The 12,870-nt window shown below is 40.2% G+C and overlaps 1 long non-coding RNA gene across 1 annotated transcript; it reads left to right on the top strand.

Annotated features, from left to right (window-relative positions):
- Positions 1-362: 362 nt before the first annotated feature.
- LOC146761811 (uncharacterized) lies at positions 363-3,298 on the top strand. Its single transcript, XR_014943440.1, has 3 exons — positions 363-485; positions 1,840-2,031; positions 2,395-3,298. It is a non-coding gene; the product is annotated as an uncharacterized LOC146761811 (long non-coding RNA).
- The last annotated feature ends 9,572 nt before the right edge of the window (positions 3,299-12,870 follow it).

The raw sequence follows: 12,870 nt of genomic DNA, 5'->3' as shown, positions 1-12,870 counted from the left end.
CTTTTTCTGTCCCCAGAAGTACCAAATCAATCCCATATAGAAGCAGGTCATCAATTCTCTCTCTTCAGGATTGATTCCCTTCTGCTACTTGCTCAGCGCTATCTCAGGCCTCAGCTGCAGATAGGAGTGAGCCAGGGGTCTTATGGCAGAGCACAGTTAATACACAGACAATTAAAGTTCCTGTAGTACGAATGTTTATTAATTCCTATAATTTTATCTTTTGAAACAAGAATGCATTATTTGATGCAGAATAACTTGCAAACTGTCCTGCAGACTTCTTGCCAAGAGGGCCATACAAAGATCTGTGTTTTACCAGATCTGTGGTGGTTTTTTGTTTGTTTGTTTGTTTGTTTTGTTTTTTTTTTTGTCTGTCAGCCAATTATTTGGCTGCTATCAATCTGGTCACATTTGACTGTGTCCTTCTCCTCATAGTGGAAGTCTAAAAGCTCAGACACTGGGTAACGTTGTCCTACATTTTCATTAAGGTATGTATGTTTTAAATTAAACAAAAGGATAAATAGAGGAATCCAAGAAATTAAGAATTTTTGGATTTGTAGCTCCTCAGAGTTACAGAATTGTTGTTGGTAGGAACAGGCAGGAGAGGGACTAGTTGCCATCACATCAGGGAAAGATGCATAGGGCTAAGCACCACTGAAGATGAGATCCTGGCCTAAAGTGGCCCTTTGATTTGAATCAATGCAGCTTCTGCTTGAACTTTTCCCTTTATTCTGAAGGGGAAAAAGACCCTCATTGCTGCAAGAAGTGGATGAGGAGGACAAAGCCCTGACCTCAGAGCCTGTGCTGCCACAAGCAAGAGCTGGACAGAGATGCTTCATCTCCTTTCCAGTTGGCAGTATCCCATGATCCCAAATGGCATTTTCCTTTTAAATGTGAAAGTACTCTTCAAGGCATTTATTTCAAGATAACGCTGTATGATAAAAAATATGTGAGGTTAACTTTGGGCAAAAGAAAATTCAGTTTTATATGGTCATTGTTTAAGAACTTTCTCATAAAATTTTCTTTAAATTCCAATTAAATAACTTCCGGTGACCTTCTAATGCATCTTGGGCATAAGAATCCCCTAATTTTTTCCTGCCTTTATTTAGCGGTTTCTTGAGGGAAAGGGTGTTCCTGCTTTAAATTTCTGGAAAGTCCCTCGCTGTTGTTCACAAACGTGCTGCATGTATTTTAATCATAAATTATTTTCTCCTCAGTTTCTGTTTCATTTGTTTTTTTTTCCTACCATTCGTTTGGCTATTGGTAGTGCTGGCTCTTGGTCTGGGATATGTTAGCTTCAGGCTGGTTCCATAGATGTCTGTCTCTGCAGTGACTTACTGGACCTAAAAGCAGAGTTTGCAATTTTATGGAGCAGCTGAAGCTGAAATCCCGCACGTGTGCGCAGTGGCTCTCTGCAACATACACTCCCTTTGCAAACAGTTGAATTGTATTTGCACACGTGCAAAGCTAAATAAATACATATGGATAAAGCTGTGGTGAAGAGGCTGAGAACTCTCGTTTATCTGAGAGAAGCCCAAGCTGGTGCCTGCAGGGCAGAGGACAAGTGATACTGCAGAGGAAGGGGATACATGTTCTGGGGAGGGCACTGCATGTCTTGTAGCCTTGTCAACCTTATTTGGAAGCTTTCCTATTTTAGAGCTTGTAACTAGCTACGTAAAATGTGGTGCATGATGTAGACAAAAGCACTATGAAATGCTATGTCTGCTTTCTGTAAAGATTAGCCAAACAAGTTGGGTTACGAATAGAAACAAAATACTGCTGGTTCAAAAAAAACAACCAGAGAAATTGTATTTTCAGCTACCTCATCTATTTTTCATTCAGGATAAAGTGCCTGTCACTGCCGTACTGCCAGGTAGTGTGAAACATCAGATAACCAGGAAGTGGTCTCAAAGCACAGACATAACTCACAGGTGTAAAATTTTATGTGGTGAGGAATCCCAAAGAAAATGGAGCATGAGCAGATCTGAGGCAGTGGGCATCAGTGTGCAGTCTGCTGATGTGAACCCTCCTGCTGTGAGTAGACTTCAAGTTTTCTTCTGCACTTTTATCTCTCTTCTGATTGTAGACTTCTCCTTTACGTTTAATTTTTATTTTTGTGGGTTTAGAGCAGGGCATGTCTTTTTTTAAGACACATGCATAAATATGTTTTAGTAGTCATTTAACTGAGATTCTCTGCTTTCAAGTTTGTAGAGTCTGGCAGTGATAAAACTTGGAGCATATTGAAACATAATTCAAAATGTAAGGAGATAAAGTAAATGAAATATGTTTCAAGAGGCTTGAAATCACAATTTGTGTACTTTAGTCAGCGTTAGTGTCACAGTTTAATTGTAACATAACAAAATAACCATTTTAAAAAATCATGTTTTGGAATTACAGAGTATCCTGGGTTGGAAAGGACCCACAGGGATCATTGAGCCCAACTCCTGGCTCTATACAGGACCACCAGCAAATAAAACTCAGCCGAGAACATTGTTCAGATTCTCCTTGAACTCTGGCAGCTTGGGGCTACGACACTGCCCTGGGCAGCCTGTTCCATGCCCACCATGTTCCGGTGAAGGAACTTTTTTCACAACACCCAACCTGGCCCTCCTTTGATGCAGCTCCATACCATTAAACATCACGTCAGCATTGATAAAACTCAGTTTTTAAAAGGTTATTATTATTTTTTTCCCCAGAGTTTTAAATTGTAAGTTTAACAAATCCAGATGCATTCTCTAAATCATAGTATTTGTTCCCTCTGGAGATTCTTCTTTCCCAGAGTTTTCAGTACAGCAACAAAACAAATCAATGAGACTTCTTATGTGGCTTGTGCATGACCCAAAAAGACATCAAGGCCCGAGTCCTACAGAAACACAATGATTTTGGGAACAGCTGACACTAGAGTTAAGAATTCTATTGACACCTCAGGTGCTGAATTTAGCTATCAATTAACCACACCAGGAAACCTGGCCCTTTCCACTCCTGCAGGGAAATGTTAACAGGAGCAAAAGGCTGGGAGGGCAACAGAACATCATCCATGGGATAGAAAGTCTCAGTCTTTACTCTAAAGTCACTTTTCCCTAACATCTGTGTTTGTATATCTCACTTCTACTGGCTCTTTTCTGATGGATGTCATTTCCTGATGTTTGTTTTATAGCTGTTCAGCACTTTTATTACCCTGCCATCTGCTCTAAGCAGTTAAAAACGCTTTTATTCTCAATTTTTCTTCAGGGATGTAGACGAGGCATCTGCCTCCAAATGTTTAAAGTCTCCCAATATCCTTCTACAAATTATTTATGTGAAATAATCCATATATATTCAGTATGATTTACAGGTGAGTGAAGAAAAACTGCATTGCTTATACCTTAAAAAAAAAGTAGAAAACCAGCATGCATACCAACAGCTCATTGTTTTTTCTAAGCAATTAATAAAGTTAGGCTTGAAATCAATAGAGTTGTTCATCTGAACATTCCTTTTTAAGCGTGATCTCAAGTATTTTGCTAAATGAGGATCCTTAAATAACTTCTTACTGCATTTCTTTTTTTTTTTTTTTTTTTTCAATCTGTAGTCCTAATAGTGCTAAATCTACAGGACATGTTATAGTAAAGCCCCGTGTAAACACTGATTAATCTAGTTAGTACACTGGGGACTCTGAAACAGAAAAAGAGACTTCTTAAAAGCTTCAGAGCAGAATTAGTGAGTCTAAGCTGAGCTTAAAACTAAGGATTTCCAGTTGTCAGGCCATGGAAATAAATCCCCTCCTGACCCAAGTGTATCAAGGGATGAGGTGATAGTTCTTTCAAGTTTTTTCAACTGCCCCCAGTGTATGGGGCTCTTTCTCATATATTTGATAAGAGCTGTTGCTAAAGACCTTGGGAAAAACATGCTTTCCCACTGCTATAGGCCTCTGCTCCAGCCTGTACTTATTAGTGTTCTCCAGGTGATAGGAAAATCCCAAGTGTGTATGGATGAATCCATACCAGGGTGGCCAAAGCAGCTGCCCATCCCCATTGTGATGTGAACTGTGGGGATTAAACCAGATCTGCAGTCCTGCTTACAGCTCTCAAGGTACAGGAGGATACAAAAAGACAACTCCACACTGGAACAGACTTCTGAAAGTCTTTTTACGTACTGATGTTCTTCTCTAGCATGAGTTCACAGTTCTTTGTTAATCTGGCAGCCATCTCCTGGGTGCTTGAGTGGTGGGGGCTGAGGTCCAGGCTTGCCATGGTGTCCACCTTGGGTCTGGCCATGGGAATCTGGCCCCACAGTCACAGTTAGCCCCACCATGGATCCCTTCTTCAGACTGGAGGTTACTTATGCTGCCAGAAGAGTGTCTTTCTATTTTACATCAGGCAGAGGAGAGGTTTTTGTTCAGTGTTAGCCCCAGAAACAGCCAAACTTTCTTCGCTGAAATTTTCTTGAAGGAATGTGGGGAAAAAACAGCTGAAAGCAGATGCTCATCATGCAAAAAATATTTCCAAGTCATTAAACAACTGTAAACTGATTTTCTAGCTTTTAGAGTTGGCGCTGTCACTTTGTATAATCAAACAATAATTGCTAATACATTGCGCATTCTGCTGTCTCTGTATGCTTTTCGTCCTCTTCAAATTTCTAATGCAGCAGTACCATCAAATTTGAAGCGCAGGAGCTGAAACACAAAGAGAACATCCCCTGTGGCAAAGTTCTCACACAAATGCTTTGTTCAGGGAGCTGGCTTTGAAGTTTGGTTGCCTGAAAGGTGGAAAATTCTCAGCAAACAAGTGTGTATTTGTGGTAGAATTCTCTTACTGCCCACAATACTTTGACTTAGTTAGCAGTCACTCACAAGGGAAGGTGGATTACACTGAAGAAAAGCATTGCATTGAAGTGACTGAGACCGCAGATCCAGTTTTATTACCCCTCTGTTTCAAACTAGCATTGATTTCTCCTGAGCAGCCCTCAGACACTACTTCATACCCCTTTCAAGAGGCCCAAAAGTTTGTGGTTGCTTTCTATTGTCAGCAGTGCCAAGGATCATGCACAAAGTACCTGCTTTTTAGAGTACAGCTCAAGATGAAAGAAGATGGAGAATCACCGCCTGCCCAGGTAAACCAGCCTGATTTGCCTGTGGCTTTTGGCAGACCAGAGCTGTCAAGGGCATGCTCTGCAGTGATAACATCCCTGAGACAGCCACTGTCTCATGTATAGCAGCAATACTTTGCAAAATGAAGCCAGAGCCTGTCCAAATCAATTTCATGTACCAGGGATATTAACATTACGACTGGAAAACATCATGATGCTCCTTCATGGCTTTCTAAATGTATGCCTACCCCACATGCGGCTGGTTTTGATCTGATGCTGAGAAATCTGAGAGGGACTTTACAGACAAGAGTCAGTGTCTGAGAAGGTCTGGAGAGCCAACAGGAGTACATTCATCTAAAAATGGTCTGTCTTACCAGCAGGAATAAATTTGTTCCTGTTTTCACACAGACATACTCAGTGTAATTTCCTTACCTGTAAATATCCCATACAGCTAAAAGAACTCTCCTAATACTTTTTCTGTGCAAACTCCAGATGGAACAAAAATCAAATTCAAATTTTAATAGAAGCATCAAATATACGTTCCAGTTGAGCACGCAGATCCACTTACACAGTTGTCTCTATAGAGTAGAAATAGTCTCTGACTGAGTAGAAATTGTCTCTGGCAATATTTCTATGCTCCATTGATTGGGACAAGGAAATAGTATCTATCTGTTTAGTGCTACATGCTATGAAGATACCCTTCAAACCATAGGGCATTTGGTGTTTGCCTTCTAAGGGACACACTGGAAATGCAATCCAAACAAGCTAAAATGAGAACTGAAAAGACATGAATTAAGCTTCATCACAGAATGATGTGGATGCTGTTAGAATTACAGCATCTTTAATTCTGTCTGCTTTTGTTCTCCTTAGAAAAGAAGTAAATTAAATTAAGATCATTTAAATTTTGAACTCTTAATGAGAATACTGATACAAAAGTGCAGGGTAATCCACATTAGAAGACTCATTTACATTCATTTTCTTGAGAGTGCCTGCAGAGAGGGTACATGGATTCACATGTATTCTAAAGGTTGACACCTGTCATTGCTTTGCTCTTACTATTGATCAGATGTTTTTTGACAGACGTAAATGTGCATTCATTCCATAGACTACTGTCATTATTGGAGCCATTGTCAGTTGGCATTTTAGGAAATGAACATGTGTGATCGAAGGATGGAGACCTGGCATGGATATATGTGATGGTTGCTTTGTGAGCAGTGTCAGTATCTTTTCCTTCCCCAGAAGAGACAAAAATGAGGGGCTGCTTTATATTCAACATCAGCTCATTCTCGACTAATCACACAGGCAAAGAAACTAAGCCACAAAACACTTAAGAGATTTCCCCATGGAAAAAGCATTTCTTGGGGGTGAAAACAATTTCACAACCAGAGAGGGAAGCAAAGGTTTAAGAGGAATGAAGTTTCAGCATCCAGCATGGCAGTAAGTGTCTGAGCCACTGGGCTGTCCTTTGAACTGCAAGCATAACTGTCACAATGCCACCCAGTATTCTGTCACCTCTACCTGGGGCAGCACCACCTGTGAGTCTCAGATGCCTCACCAAAGTGAAGGACTCAGACAAGAAGAGGTAATACACACCTCACACCTCTTGTGGTTTGGTTTTGTTTTTAAGTAACAGCAAATGAGACTTCCATTAAGGCAATCGTGTCAGGGGGGGCCATGAGATAAGGAGCTCAGCCTAGAAGTAGGTTTTGTGAAGGGTGACTGTAAGGTAACTTTGTGATTAAGCATATTCTTGGTTAGCTGATCCTAGACATGCCCCATGCAAGTGAGGGCAAGCTGGGAAACATGCCAAAGAACATGTTTAGAAAAAAAACATCACAGTGCTTGGCTTGAATATTCTTTGAAGCGTGTGCTTGTCTCTGAGTTTAACATAGGTCAATTGTCCCTATGTCTGTCACTTGCAGTGGTTTTTATACCATCTCCTTGGATTTTGAAAGTACTTCTATTGTAGACCGTGAGGCTGCCAGTGTAGTAGCTGCCAATCCTGATTCTTTTTAAAGGAATCACTGAAAATTTCCATAACTGTTGTTTATGATGAAGTGTAGAAAATTAGCTGAAACTTGTTACCTTCAATGTTGAGTAAACATTCAGATCAGGCACTTAAAGTCTCTCTCTCTCTCTCTCTTTTTAATAATGAAATATGCTAAAGTTCAGTGTAAACTTCACCTATAGATTACCTTGGAAATGTCAGTTATCAAGACTAAGTGATGGGCTCTGAATCCATGCCAGCATACATCCACAGCTTTCAATAGGGCTGTCATACCTGAAGAGCTACAGGGAGTATTCATTTAGACATGTCATTTAGACACAGTAAGACAGTGTCTAAAAACTGCTGAGGTTGGGGAGCTCCATCTCCTTATTAAACATGGCTGGTACTTAAGGCAGGTCAGGACAAAATCACCTCTTTATGGGAATTCTGCATTTTTATTTTTATTTTTTGCCAAAAGACACGGCAGTGTAAAGCTGTCATTCTTTGAAACATAGGAAGGTGGTGCTAAACTACAAATGATAGCAAAAGCCAAGGGAGGGTACATTCTCTAGGGATAAAGAGAGTTACTGATGTTGATTACGGTGCCTTGAAATCTGGAGAGATTGTAGAGGGAATGTTATGGTGGGCCAAAAGAAAAGGGAATGGGCTTAGAAATGGGAAATAAATATTATTTATCTTCTTCTAATAAGGTACTCAGTTCAGTATTAGGAGACATCAATCCTTTCCTCCACATCTGTTATTTTTCTTCCAAGAACTGTATCAACCTCATAATTCAGATCTGCTCTCAACTTTGTGGCTTTTTTTCCTTGACCTTTAAGACTATTATAAAACCCCTTTAAGAAGATTAATGTGCATGGACATGAAATCATGTAAAACTTTGAAGCATGGGCAAAGATGTTCTTTGAAGACATAAGTGTTCCCATTTCCTTCCTCCAGCTTTTAAGCAAACATTAAATGAGAGCCAGGTGTGATGTGGCTGGACCTGCTATTTACAGTGAATAGATAGTCACTGATTATTGCTGTCCTTTTGCTTGTGAACTACAGATGGGCAGATTATTACTTTATCATTCCCATGTACTTGTTCATGCTTACACTTTGCTCACGGCTCACACACTTGAGTTTGAGGATAGCTGCCCTGCTGTTTGCTGCAAGTTTCCATTCAGTTCAGGTGCACAGACTGCAGGGAGCATCTGTGCAATCCTGGGGGCTGAACCAGCTGTAGATTAAGGTCTTGAGATGCATGTTCAACTCATGTACCTGCAACTTCCTCTTTGAAAATGCTTCACAATATTTCACAACTATTTGAGCCGGTCATTATATGCTGGAGTGATGTGTGTGCTCCTACTCCTGGTTTGCAATGCTAGCCCTCTTCTCATCAGAAGGCTGCAACCAGCCCAGAGAATGCGTCTTTATGTGCATAAAGAAATCCCTGCTTCCCTAGAGTGATGACTTTAGTTTTGTTATGCATAAAACTCTTTGGATTGTTCTGCATTTTAATCCAAGTTTAAAAGCTTCTGCTTCCACAGTCTTTTCCAGTTCCAAGGAGGATGTCATTAAAACTGGGGATTAACTGCAGTGCAGGAACATGGAATATCCGGGATAAAACAAGATGGGGCCACTGAACACTTTGGCCCTTCATCATCAGAACTAATACTATCTGCTTTCTGTGACATTTCCTGTAATCATGGATTTTGTGATGTGTGACAAAAGAAAAAAGGTTGATACAATGATTATTTTATTTTACCATGACAGGATACGTATTACTTAATTATTCTATTATTTATCACTTTTATAGCCAGAAGCAATGAGATTTTCTTTCTGGAAAAATGCTCTTGAGTACCTGACTTGAAATGTGTCTAATGAGGATGCTGAAGAGCTTCTGAAAACTGGTCTCTCTGGGTTTCTGAGGAGGCTGCTTTGTTTCAAAGGCCTTGCATACCTGTTCAGGCTTCATGAAGCCTGAATTCATTAACTGCCTCTTGCAGAACTCATTTGGGGCAGGAGATTATTGTAGCAAAGAAAAAGACAAAATTATTCATTTCAGGCCCACAGAATTGATGACTGACAGAATCGGTGTTTCCTGACTCCCAGCCCTGTGCTCATTACTGATTTTTGGGATGCAGAAAATATCTGTATCATTACTGACAAGTCCTTATTTCTACTGAGTAAGTTATTTCAGCATGAAGTGCAGTTCTCATGTAAGTCGGTATATTGCAGCACTGATTTATAGACAGTTCCAAAAATATGAGTGCTATTTCTCGTCTTTAAAATCCCAGCGAGAGCTGCAAGGAGTCACACAGTGCTTGGCTGCACAAAGCGTGACCTGAGGAACCTGGGTGTTGCACAGAGATCTAAAGGAGCAGCCCGCAGCTGGCCTCCAGCAAACTAACTCTTATTCCCAAGAAAGAAATGAATGACCCTTGAGTTAGAGGCAGGAAAGCTTCAGCAGAGCTCCAAATCTGAATAAAACATGGATTTTTAGAAGCCATCTGATGTCTGCCATTCTGAAGGTGGTGACCATCGTGGGTATTATGCCAGTGGCTATAGTAGCAAAACCATTTATAACTCATCACGGTGATCTCAGCATGGATATATGTGCTGGCTTCTCCTGAAATCTACCCACAGTGCAGTAATGAATCCATAAGACTGAGCATATAGTGGAGGTATTTAATGCTCACACAGGAAGATTGCTCACTGGTTATAGCACTGCCTGACAACATTCAATGATGTACTCTGCAGAGTACATATTCATTTTATTGACACCTTGATGGGTTTATTTTTAAGAGTATTAGCTTTTCCTTGGAATCTGGGAGCTCAGTAAACACAAGGCCATTCCTTCATGAAAATTCACAATGTCACATTACTCATACGGGTGGCAAGGCATGATGGATAGCCTGTAGGTGAACTGGGCTGACTCTCTGTGACCTGGTTTAGAATTAGTGCTTTCCAGATGGAAAAAAAACACCACCACAAGGCACAGATTCAAATACTTCCATGTTGGTATTCCATCCTGAAGGCTGGCAACTGGGGAAACAGGGACAAATAGCTGTGGCTTATTGGTATTTATGCTCAAGGTAGTTGATAGAGGGCTACTTTCTGGTTCAAGTCTTGAGATGTCTCAGGTAGTTTTCTCTGCCACTTTTATCATTTTCTGTCACACACCTGAATACAGTAACTTTGTGGATGCACAACTTGCTCAGCATCAGGCCAAAGAGTAACTAGTACCATTCTGACAATCTGCGCTCCTTCTCTGGGATATGGGTTTGTATTATGAGATGTAGGATAACAGACAGCCTCAGATAAGCATACAAAACAGCAGCTCACTTCCAGCTCCAACATGCCTGTCGAAACACTGATGAAGTAAATCAGATCTCAAGGAATATAGCCTCATATTGAGTATGTGTATAAAACAGCCATAATAAGACATTGCTGTGACATTATGTTTTTTTATTATCATGTTTTTAGAGGAAAAATGAACTAGGATTGAAATTGCAAAACAATCCTGTTCCTATATAAAGTTAAACTGCACTTGGATAAATGAAAGTTAATAGAGTCAATTATGGTGAGTAATACAAGAAGGCAATTCATGCTAGAGAACCTAATTACGATTCAGATAAAGAGGAATTGTAATTAAATGGAGGCTGGATGAACATGATAACTCTGCAAAGGTTTTCCTGTGCAGTACCAGGAGGTTTTAAGATGTGGTGGCAGAGGCGTATGTGCTTTGGAGCAGGAGGAAACATCTAACTGGCCAGGTGTTACTGAACTACAGCCAGGAAGGGAGAGATGGTGATCTGCATTGCCACATGTATGGCTGGACTGCAGCAACACCATCTTCAGAAGTGTGTAGCAGCGAGGGCTCCAGGGTGTTCGGGTTTTAAGTCCTGTTAAATTTCAGCCAGATATTTGTGTGTGTGGCTGGAAGGTAAGTTTGGGTTACATCTTGAGCTAACAGAAGTGAAAACAAGCCCTCACATTCAGTAGAGTAGGGTTGCTCTGCAAGGCACATTAGTACATTATTTCCAGCACTGATGCTCAACATTATTTCCATCCCAACTAAAATTCTGGTTTCCTTTGCATGGACTTCTTTTTACTGAAGTGTAATTAAACAGTGGGCAGGTAGTCATTTTTTTCCTTAAAGCTTTAACAAAATTAATTTCCCAGAGGTGTATTTCTTTTGGTCACAATCCTGCATGTACACAAATGTGGAACCTAGACTCAGAGGCCATGCAGAATATAGCGTAAATTTACTCTTACCGTGAAGGAGTTCGTTACCCACATTATATACACAAAGATGAGGGGTGAAATGTTAAGACCAAGTCATACACCTGCCTCAAATAAAGTTTGCATAGTATGACATATAATTTCTGGGGAAAAAAAAACCCACTTTATAACTTGCAAGTGACATTCCCATTTCCTAAAGCAGAACGAGGTTTTGAGCATATCTGTTTTTACCAACTCTCCAACAATGAAAACTTAATATATTTAATTTCCATGAAAATGTCATTGTTTTGGCTCTGGCTTCCTGGCAGTGATTTTTTTTCCCCACAATAACATGACAGTTTCACATCAGAAAATAACTGGCATCCGCTATAATTTTGTGCTTCCCTAGAGAGGAAGAGGAAGGAGCTTTAAAAAGGAAGCACTGCAATATTTATTACTTGTGTAGATGCAACCCATCATGTCTGGAACAAAAAGTAAAACTGAACCTCCCAGTCAATGCTCTCCATTTAGCCAAGCCAAGAAATTACTAGTTCCTAGAAGGCTTCTGTTGAACCTAACTTATTTTTGCAGCTAAAGTAAATTATAAATTTTTAATTACCTTAATACTCTTGAAATCTCACAGAGCTTAAATAATCTCTCGGTGGTGACAGGTAGCTAGCTGGAAGAAAAATACCTTAAGTTATAAAGTTCCTTTTCCTTCGATGAAGAGATTTTACTGGGAAAAAAGGTTCTCAACAGCATTTCTCCATTGAGACTGGAAACTTTTTTATCTACATGCTTGTCCTTTGTCTGAGTTAACAATGCTAATCTATCTACAGACTACATAAAGATTGATTTCTTCTGCTATTTCTTTTATATTGCTTTAATTTTCTCAGCCCTTTCAGAAAGCAGAAAGTGATTTTCTTTAGATGTGCCTTGCCAATGCAGAAATATAAGTGTATACGCACTTCTGCACCACTATATGCACCATTAACATGTGATGGTGGCAGAGCAAAGAATGTTTCGCAAACTCAGGTGGTACCACCTGCTACGCAGTTTGTTCTGGGGCAGAGCCAACTTCACTGATTAGAAATATGCATATGCCAGAAGCTGATTACAGATAAGAAGGTCTTCCTCTCTTTTCTGTTCTAAAGAGATGATTCTGAGGATGGCAATGAGGAGGAAATACGTCAGGTATAGGGTCACAAGTACTATTAGAGGTCTGTGAATAACTATCAGACTTAACCACAGTAGGGTGTGTAATGCAACCGTACCTTCAGCTGCGTGTTACTGAAGTTACCCTGAGAGGGCTGCCTTTGAAGCAAAACACTGCCCTGCTTCTCTAGTGTTCTGCTATTTACAAAGCAGAATAATAAACAAAGATGATTTATATATTCCTCCACTTTCTGTCCTGTGAGAGACCTTTTGCTAGTTACTAAGTATATGGAGGGTGCCAGGGTGGCTGTGCATCCTGCAGCTTTGAGTTAATGCGCTCAGCCACCTGCTTTCCTGCAACTCCACGGGAGAAAGATGAGTTGTGGAAAATAACAACAGCAGTTCTATGTAAATACAGGAGAAGAAACATTTTCTTAGCGGTA

Source organism: Coturnix japonica, chromosome 2 (genome assembly GCF_054131305.1).
Source record: "Coturnix japonica strain WE chromosome 2, WE-NBRP24, whole genome shotgun sequence".
In the NCBI taxonomy this organism is placed as follows: domain Eukaryota; kingdom Metazoa; phylum Chordata; class Aves; order Galliformes; family Phasianidae; genus Coturnix; species Coturnix japonica.
The sequence above is the reverse complement of the archived record's forward strand: the minus strand, read 5'-3'. Positions and strand labels throughout refer to the sequence as shown.